This window comes from Miscanthus floridulus, chromosome 16, assembly GCF_019320115.1.
Source record: "Miscanthus floridulus cultivar M001 chromosome 16, ASM1932011v1, whole genome shotgun sequence".
NCBI lineage: Eukaryota > Viridiplantae > Streptophyta > Magnoliopsida > Poales > Poaceae > Miscanthus > Miscanthus floridulus.
Genome location: NC_089595.1, coordinates 20,455,973 through 20,465,949, shown reverse-complemented (window position 1 = coordinate 20,465,949; position 9,977 = coordinate 20,455,973). Strand labels below are relative to the sequence as shown.

The window sequence follows — 9,977 nt, the reverse complement described above, 5'->3', positions numbered from 1 at the left end:
TGGCTCCACCTCATCATCTGCTTCGTCATCAGAGGGGATCTCCACCACCTCGGTCGCACGGGTCACGGACAGGCGTTCCAGCTCTGTCCTGGCCGCATCTCCCCCCGGCGCCTCCAGCACTGACTAGGAAGGAGAGCCGTCCAGCCCTCCACCTAGCGAGGCAGGAAGCTCGGTCTCCCTCTCCTCTTCCACCGTAGCCTCCGACGCGACCTCTGACGTCACCACCGGGATCGCCTCCAACACCGTCGCCGCCACTGCCACCGCACTAACAACCGACCCAAGGGGCACCGCCCCCGGAGGGGAAGGACCCGCCGCCACCACCCTGCTCTCCCCGCCGCTCGCCACGGCGTGCTGCAGGGTGGGCCTCCAAACCTCCTGCATGGGAGTTGGGGCGATGCTCAACCCCGTCAACGTCTGGCCGCTGTGAAAAGAACAGGTCAGTCATACTCCAAAAAGACTCAACAGCAAAATAAAAAAGAAACAGAGACGTACCGGGATGTAAGCGGTATGACTCTAAAACCAAGACACGACATAGACGGGCCCACAGGGTGAGGACAGCTCCCATGCTGTGACCCGCGCCCCCTCGCTTTAACTGGGGACGGAATCGACCCAACTGACTCCTGCCCGGCCCGCGAGTCGCCACGACCTCCGGCTCGGGGCACGACGACCGGAGGAGCAGGCGAGGCATCCTCCCACTGGGAATCGCTCACTAACGTCAGCCCCAATGACGTGCGGGTGCGAGCTCGCTCCTTCGACCACCGGGCTTGTCCCGTCGCATCCACATCACGCGGGGAAGAGGCCAACGATGCCGACGAAGGGCGCGGTGACCGCGTCCGCTTCGCCTCCCATTCGCCGATGGCATTCGCGCTCGCAGCACGCTTCCTCAGCGCAGGGACATCGCTGCGCCTCTCCGCCTCCTGATGACCTCCAGCAGTCACGGTCGTGGGATCACGACGCTCCGCTGAGGTCACAACGACCTCTCGGCTTTCCTCCTCCTCGGAGAAGATCATGTCATCCCCCACCTCTGTGGGGTCCTCTGACTCGAGCTCTGACTCAACATCGCTCCTATTTTCCTTGGCCTTCACGCACCGGGCGATCTCCTCCTTCTCATACTTCCACCGACCTCCTCGGCTTTCTTCTTCTTCCTGGTCTCCGCCGCCTCCTTCTGGGCGGCCTGCCGGGCCGCGCCCTCTGGCCCGTTCGGAAGGTGCGGTCGGGACTTGTAAACTCCAAGCCCATACGAAGTAGGCAACTCTAGATCAAAAAAGCAGAAAAGCAAAGGGGAAGAAGAATACGGAGTAAAGAGGGGGGAGTATACCAGTCTGGACACCACCGAGGCATTGAATGGTCCGGGCTTTCCATCGACCTTCACTTTGGGCTTCAGCTGCAGCACCCGGTCGAGGCGACTCTAGACCTCGTCGTCGGGCAGCTCCTCCGACGACGCATGGTCCGAGTCCGTCGGGCCATTGTACTTCCACATCGGCCGTGCCCTCTCTGCCAATGGAGAAACCCGATGACGGCCCCATCAAGGCCGCGCCGCACGAGCTTTTGAAGCTCCATCTCAATGATCTCCACCTTCGTCTTCTCCTGACGGGAAGGGCCCCACGACCAACTTTCTCGCCTCTCCGGCCTTTCGCCGGTGAACGCTGGGAACGGCGCCTCCACCGGGTTCCTGATATAGACCCACTCCCTATGCCACCCATGGTTGGAGTCGCAGGGGATGTATGCAGGATACGAGCCCCCCGCGCTTGGCTTCTTTTGCAGAGCGAAGCCCCCCACCGGCACGGCCTCAGGCAGTTCCCCCACCGACAAAGTTCGCCCAGAGAACAGCCGCCGAAAGAAATCCGCATGCGGCTCCATCCCGAGGAAGGCCTCGCTCACAGTGATGAAGCCGGCGATATGCAGCACCCCAGTTGGATTGAGGTGCTGCAACTCCAAACCCCACTCATTGAGGAGCCCGCGCAGGAACCAGTGCATGGGGTATCCTAGCCCACGCTCATGGAAGGCAAGGAAGGAAACCACCTCGCCGGGCCGAGGTTGCGGGAAATCCTCCCTTCCGGGAGCCCTCCAGTGCGCCACCTCCTTCGGCAGCAGAGACCCCTTCACGGCAAAAGCCTCCAGCACCGACTCCCTCACAGTGGATGACCTCCAGCCCGACATTTTGCTCCGAGTTCGCGAACGGATTTGTGAGTTTTTCTCCTCTGCCTCACTCTCTCCTTTTTCTCTCCTAGGAACTGCCGCGGCGCTCAAACGCTCTCGGCAAGAAGGAAGATGAGAAGAGGCGACAGATGAGGAATAGGCAAAAGAACAGGGCGAAAGCCCTCTCCCTTCTCCTACTTAAGGAAAAGGGTGTAGCAGTTGGGGAAGGCACGACGATCGGGGAAAGGCGAAACAACGGGGGTGGAAAAACCCTCTCCCTTCCCCATTTAATGCAGATGGGATACGATGGGACGCGCCCTAACCGATGAGATGCGCCCTGCCCGACGGAACAGCGCCTGATCAGATGGGACGTGGCCTAGGTGTGGCCCACCACTACCGCACGACCGGGCATGAAAAACAAAGTGCCACCACACGCGGGCGGCTCTTCGCCTCCCCAGGTGGGACTTAGAAAAACCTAAGCAATGGGATCTCCGCCAGGAGAGACCATCGTGTTTCCTAAAGTCTAATCGAATGGCTCAGGAAAACACCGAGGGACAGGTAAGGAGCAAAGGGACGCCCCATATAGGCCATGCCGACTCCGTCACGAACGACGAGCACGGGTCCTGATCGGACATTTCCGATTCGAGCTCTTCAAACCCCGTCACTCGAGTCATCAAGATAACACTACCGACCCTAGCTATTTCTTTATATAATCATTTATATATTCATACACGCATTCATCCCATACACCCGTGCCCCCCGGACGATTCGGACCCTGAATCGCTTGGGGGCTCGGGAACTAAGGCATCGCACATGCGGCGAAATGCATCACAACGCTCCATGTTGCGTCATGAAGCGACAGTTGCCTCATTCAAACATGAGCAACGACCAACCAGGGTTCGAAGGCAGGCCCACAAAAGGGCTCGATGCCGCCTCGCGTCAAACAGAGCCAGAGGAGAAAACGCAGATGAGCCCCGTGCGGCCCTCGCCTGGTCTGCCCCAAAGCAGACAGGGTCATCTCAACCTTCTCGTTCGATCCTAAACCTCTCATCAAGCCCACAGAATCTCCATCGAGGGGAGGCCAGTAGGCCAACCGGGTCGGTCTTCGGAACGACCTAGGCATCTGCCGGGTTGTAGGTAAAGGAGCAGTGGAATGTCACAAGAGGGCTATACCGACCCCATCACGAACGACGGACCCGGATTCCACTCGATCATACCGGTTAGCGAGCTCACCGAGCACGTCACTCGAGCCCCGAGCGATCGAGGCAAGCGACAAAGCTCAGCCCCTCCGGTTGTGAGAAACCGAGGACAGGGTAACGCACACAAACTCAAACCGACCCCCACCAAAGCCCAACGGGGCTCGGGGGCTCAAGACACCCAAAAAACACATCTGGGTCTACGACCCCGAACTTGCCCCATCAGGATCGATGAGTCCGACTCGCCCGATCCCACGGCGCGCACCGACGCTAGGATCCGCGGGCTCTGTTTCATCCGATCCCTAAACTAACTGCCTCGGTTGCACGGGCTGCACCCACGCTAGGGTCCATGACTCCGACTCGCCCAATCCCACGGCGTGCACCGACGCTAGGATCTGTGGGCTTCGTCTCGTCCAATCCCAAAACTAACTGCCTCGGTTGTGCGGGCTGCACCGACGCCAGGGTCCACGACTCCGACTCGCCCGATCCCACGGCGCACACCGATGCCAGGATCTGTGGGCTCCGTCTCGTCCGATCCCTAAAACTAACCACCTCGGCTACGCAATGACGCCATGGTTGACGACTCCGTCTCGACTAAAATGCACGCACACACGCCCGCCGACAAAATCCCCTAGGCGATCCTGCTCAAATCACCCGGAGGCTCGGGGGCTACACCCACGGGTGCGCGCGCGCGCACCCGCTGACGAGACAAAAACTCCCCCTGCTGGCAACATGAGAAAACCCCCAGACGATTCTGCCTGAATCACCCGGGGGCTCAGGAGCTACACCCGTGGGTGCGCTCGTGCGCACCCGCCTTCAACACAAAAACCCCCTAGACGATTCTACCCGAATCACCCGGGGGCTCCTGTCGGGTTCATAAACCCGGGGTCCCTCACGGACTAGCTTCCCAACGAAGGCTCAGCCCAGTAGACAATGTTGCAAACAACGCACAACTCATGGGCCAGCCCAAGTAACTAAACAACAGGTCAGAAGGGTGATCCAATCTCTGACCAAAAGGCCAGGCCGAGGAGGAACGGCGCCCGCTCCCGACTCCGGCCCGCCTCTCCGACCGGAGCACTCGCTTCGATGTCCAGCCCGCCTCCAGACGGCCTCTTTGATCGGAAGGCCTGGCCAAACATCGCTTCCGACTCTGACCTGTGTCTCTGATCGGGGACGCGCCAAACCCCTGCTCACTGCTCTTCTCCAACTGGCGCAATCCGAGCCGATTGGGACCAACCGACCGGGGACGCCCGCTCGGAAAAGGACCAGGAAACGGACGAAGAAGAGTAAGGCAGGCACTCAAGTCAACCGCAATACAGGGACCGTACCCTGTGCACCTGCAGAATAGTACCGAAGCAGTATTGTAGGCGCCGACATTTCCCCCTACAGTATTATGGGCGCCATCAATTCCCGTACTAGACAAATACGGTAAGGCTCCCCCACGTGCCTCTGAGGCATCGACGGTATTGTGGCCACCGGCATTTACCATACTGGGCGAACATGGTAAAACCCCTTGCGTGCCTCCAGGAATCAATAGTGTGGCAGGCGCCGACGTCTGCCATACCGGAAGAAGACGACGCAACCTCCCACGTGCATCTGACGCTAAACAGTATTGTAGGTGTCCACCATCATCTTGTACCCGCCGGCGTGGGCAGCAAGACTTAGCAGCATACGTATCCTCTCCCTCTCACTTGTAAGGCCATCCCCTTCATCTATAAAAGGGGATGCGCTCTCTCTATCACAACCAAGTTCTCTAGGTCAATTCAGATCGATAAGTTCACTAGTACACAACAGCAGAACCACCAGGTTCGAACCTCGAGCACACGCTCGAACACACAGCACCTGGCGAAGCTCCCGTCGCTCTCGGCCCCTCTGACCAGAGTCCAACCGGACCTCTTGTACCCCCATCTTTTTCCTTCTCGTTTGTAACCCCACTGCAAACTTCGAGCACCCGGTCTCAGGAATAAAGTCACCAACCGACTCAAACTAGACGTAGGGCACGTTGCCTGAACTAGTATAAACCCTGTGTCATTGAGTGCTAGGCCACTTCCGATCACAACGTACGGCAAAACTACAAATATTTACGTGTTGGTCACTTTCTGCAACGACAAATGGGCCCCACGCTAAGCTCACGTGCCCCACCTCTATCTAGCTCGCTCGTGACAAACCCTAGGTCCTTTCCCAAATCCTAAACGCAGCCGCCGCCGCCTCTTCTTTCATCTCCTGCAAGCAGCCTCTAGCTTTTTCCTCTTCCGTCGCGCTCCACTCTCTCTCCGGTCTCTCCCTCCTGATTCCAATCCGCCCCATCCCACCCCATGCGACTATGGCGGAGCTCCGCTCTTCCTGGGGCTCGGCGGATCTAGTCCTCGGAGCAGCGGATCTGGCTGGCAGGCGTCCCTAAGGCGGCAGCTCCTTCGTTGTCGATTCAGAGATGGCGAAGAATGTGCCGGAGTGGTGGAGTCATGGAGAGCGCCCAGCCCCGGCCTCGATCCACCTCGATGCAGCCAAGGGCGCTCGACGGTGGCGCTCCACCCAAGGCGGTGCCGGTCGATGCGGTGCCGCGACGGCTCCCTCTTTCGATCCCGCGTGCTCCCTGCTCTCGGCAGACAGCAGCAGGCTAGCAGCAGCCGTGGCTGCGCCCAGCGCCCAGCATGCGGTGCCGCGTTGCGCCTAGAGCCTGGGGGCTACGGCCTGCCCCTGGCGCTGGCCTAGGCGCTAAGCTCGTCCCTCGATCTTCAAGGTACTCACGCATACTTACATTGAGCTTGCTTGTCGCAGTTTTGCCACGAGTTCATCTGCGGCTGTAAGCCTGTAATCTGATAATGTAGATCTGCGCCGATGTAATCTTCCTGACCTACACTGCTACCTGCAGGATCGCACAATGCACGATACACAGATAGTATTAGAGTGTGGAACTTTGTTTGATATTTTGTGCTAAAAAGAAGAGAAGAAACTTTGATTATATTTTAATTTTATAACCACAGTAGGTGTAGCTCACTAGAATTGATATACATACATGATTAGACCGGTTAAGTTTGGTATTTGTATGTAGCAACCTGCTCTAGCTGAACTTTTCAGCTGGGTCCGCCAATGTCTATACTGCTCTCTGATTTTCTCGTACCACCTAAACTAAGGATGCCATGGTTTTAGATGGTTAGAAGCCCCCAAAAAACTGAATTAACAGTATACTAGCGAATCAGTTCTAGCTAGCTTTTGTCTCAGCATTTTGATTCTCACAAGAATCTGATGAACACTGCACCAAACAGTGAGATGCTTTTGAGATGCTCCTAGCCACGTGAGATGCTTTTGAGCTTCACGTTGGTGTTTCTTCATTTTACTGATTCTTTGATTTTTTTTTACAGTATGTGTGTGTGGTCCAGAACTGAAGAACAAAGCCATTTTGCTGCTGGAGAGGGACCCGCTACTCGTGTTCAGCGAGGGCGAGTAAGGCGTCACGGACATGTTCTACGCGGCGGCCAGGGGCTGGAGCGCGGACGTGTTCAGGCTGCTGCTCGACCACGCCATGTCGCCAAGGTGCTCGACGAATTGCCGGAATGGCGAAGGCAGTGCCGGGTGCTGCAGGTGAGGCATCTACGTTTGCTATTGCTTGCTCCACATCTGCTGAAATGCTTTCTTAACCGTTCTTGCTGTAAGCCTGCATCCTTATGTGAATGGTTATTATCAGTCGTATGTATGTGGATCAAAGAGACTCTTCTTTAGAATAATGTTTGCATGCTTTTCGGATTCTGATTTGCTTTTAGTTTTTCATGTTGAATGCTCAGTTTAGCAAGGATCTGCGTACGGACTACAGAGGTTGCATTTCATTAAAACATTAGTTGGTTTGCTTTAGAACAAACTACTATGTGCTTGTATTTTCCTCAGCTAGGTTGATATTGGAAAAGAAATTGTTCATCTAGAAATGCTGAGCGTCACCTAAAAACACTTTGTTACTTCAGCAATTCCGTAAAGATTTTTTTAATGGACAGACACAATTCTACTAATAAAGGAGCAACTAGTAGGTTAATGTGACAGTAATATAACTTTGCTACTTCACCCAACAAGTTTTATAGTTTAATGTGACAGTAATATAACTTCCAGATGGAGAATGTTCCTATATACTGTTGGCCAGCCTTTTTTATTTCATTTATGATACTGAGCATAGTTATCAACCCATACAGTTCGTGATCATAAAGTGTAGGAAGTCTAGTTTGACATAAAAGGTAGCTTTCTTTCCGATCAATATGTCCCTTCCAATAATTTGAGAACAGAGTGAATATACTTCCTGTTGTTCCAGTTTAGCTCGAAAACTTCACCAGAAAACTCTAGTTTTTATATCCACAAACTTCTTGGTGATGCTATGCAGCCAAACTTTCTATCCACATCCTGTTGTTGATATGCAGACAATTTTGTTACTGTTTCTTGATGTGTATGTTTAGGCTCTAATTTTGTTATCTATTGATATTAGATTCAGTGCGGACAATATTTCCTGGAAGGTTTAAGAGCTGAATTTAAATGTATATCAGATCTGCCTTGCATTACTTGCACATCATTTAGCTGACTTAAGTCCTAATATCTAATGTCAGACATGTAACCATGATACACTTGTAATATATTTCCTGCACCCTGACTTTTGGGATTAATCTATAGATGCTCGTCCCTGTTTGTGGTGTGGGAAAAAACACGCCCAAAAGTTTACTTGAACAAATATGTACTATTATACTTGCTTCTTGCTACAGCTAGTTACAACCATTTTGTGTTTAACAGGCAGCCCAGCTGTGAAGATATAATTCAGGGATTATTTATGGCATGTGTACAAAGAATATTCCTTTTGGGCATTCACAGTTACTTAAAAACTTGCTACTTTTCACTGGGCCACTGAGAATATGCTTATCATGTAGTAATTATGCTGATATCCAAAGTATCATATGCTGAGCATTACTGATGACACATTGTAAATATCAGTCTTGCTAAACAATCAATTGTTTCATTGTCAGTTCTTGTAAATATCAGTCAAGCATTGAGTTTATCTCAGTGTCTTGCTAAACAATCAATTGTTTCATTGTCGGTTCTTGTTGAAGGTCATTACACTGAGTGAGGACAACAGGATTCTTGATGAGGAGAACAAAAGGCTGTTGTGTTTACTAGAGGAAGAGTGACGACACCTGTCTGAAAGAAAGAAATCTTCCTGTACATCCACCACGTAAATTGGTAAACTTTGTTGTGTGCTAAGATGAATGATTTTGTTGCAAATACATGCAAGTAGTCTAGCTTGAAGGATGGCAGCTTAGATGACTGGGCTCTTGATTTTGATACTGCAGATTAGCCATTTCATTTGAAAACACTGAACAAACATGGTTATCTTATATAATGCTGCTCTGTTTCTTTTTAAGAAAAAATACTGGTGGGCCCTTGTTCTTGATAATTTTATGCCATTCAAGTCAAGAAAGATAGGCTGAAGTTTGAGCATAGATTGATTCACTTCTAATTCATTACTAGTTTAATTAAGCCCATGTTATGCAAGATCTATTTTGCATGAATAATTCATTACTACTGTACATAATATTTCAGTACTTGAGCTGATAAGCTGTATTGCAACGAAAGAGAAGCTTGCACCCTAGGCCTGTTGCAGCCCAATCAGTTAATCCAACGGTCAGCTTCTGAATCCAAATCTGATCCTAAATACATAGCACTTGAGACCTGACTACCTTCTAGGAGAATTAAAACTGTGTTCGATGCATTCTTGCACTTAAGATGTCAACGTCTGACAGTGAAAAAAGTAACCAAGGTCATTCATTTTCACAAAGTGATCTCAAACTAATCTGAGTAGATAAATATCACTAGCAGAAAGCTAGGAACCAGCAAATAACATTTAACTCACTGTTGTAATACTACAGAAGTGATGATTTCATCTTGTTCCATCCTGACATGCTTGGGGTTTGTTGTTTATTCCTCATTGGTTGTAGTAGATGACTATTTAACTGCAGTAGGAGAAAAAACATGTAATTTGGCTTGAGTTTCTATAAAATGGTTGTCTACACTTGCTGATTACAAACTCATACTGTACAGTAGCTTTGCATTTTTTCTCCACTTGCCTAATTACATGGTGGTTATATTTTTCAGGAAGTGATGGGCACTAATCTTTGGCTTGAGTTTCTGGAAAATGGTTCTCCACATAACCTGGTGGATGTGCTCTATTGTTGGCAAACCATTGCTTTTGGTTTTTGAGTTCCTAGAAATGATTGTGTGCACAAACCTTAGTATGTTAAACACAAAATACTAGTATTGCTTGCTGTGATGTGCATTCATGTAATCTTTTGGTGCCTGACTTCAGTACACAAACATATGGTGTGCAAGACATATTGTATGTTACATGTATTGACCTCCATGTGATGTATGTGTTTCTGTACCATTATTGGATGGACATTAAGCTTGAAAGTGGGTTTGATATGTGCTAAATGTTTTCTAATTGTATTTTTTGGGTGTATTTATAGTGTCCTGTTGAACAATCTGCCGCTATAAATACATGGACTATTAGATGATCTGTTGGTATATGCTTGATAACAGAGCATCTGTCGCTAAAAACTAGCAATGGACTATCTGTCGCTATAAATATTCAGGGCAGCAGACTGTCTGTCGCTAAAA

At 51.2% G+C, this 9,977-nt stretch overlaps 1 long non-coding RNA gene across 1 annotated transcript; it reads left to right on the top strand.

The window, feature by feature from the left end:
• Window positions 1–6,454: 6,454 nt before the first annotated feature.
• Window positions 6,455–9,579, top strand: LOC136511816 (uncharacterized). Its single transcript, XR_010772861.1, has 4 exons — window positions 6,455–6,630; window positions 6,698–6,917; window positions 8,414–8,543; window positions 9,456–9,579. It is a non-coding gene; the product is annotated as an uncharacterized lncRNA (long non-coding RNA).
• Window positions 9,580–9,977: the final 398 nt, after the last annotated feature.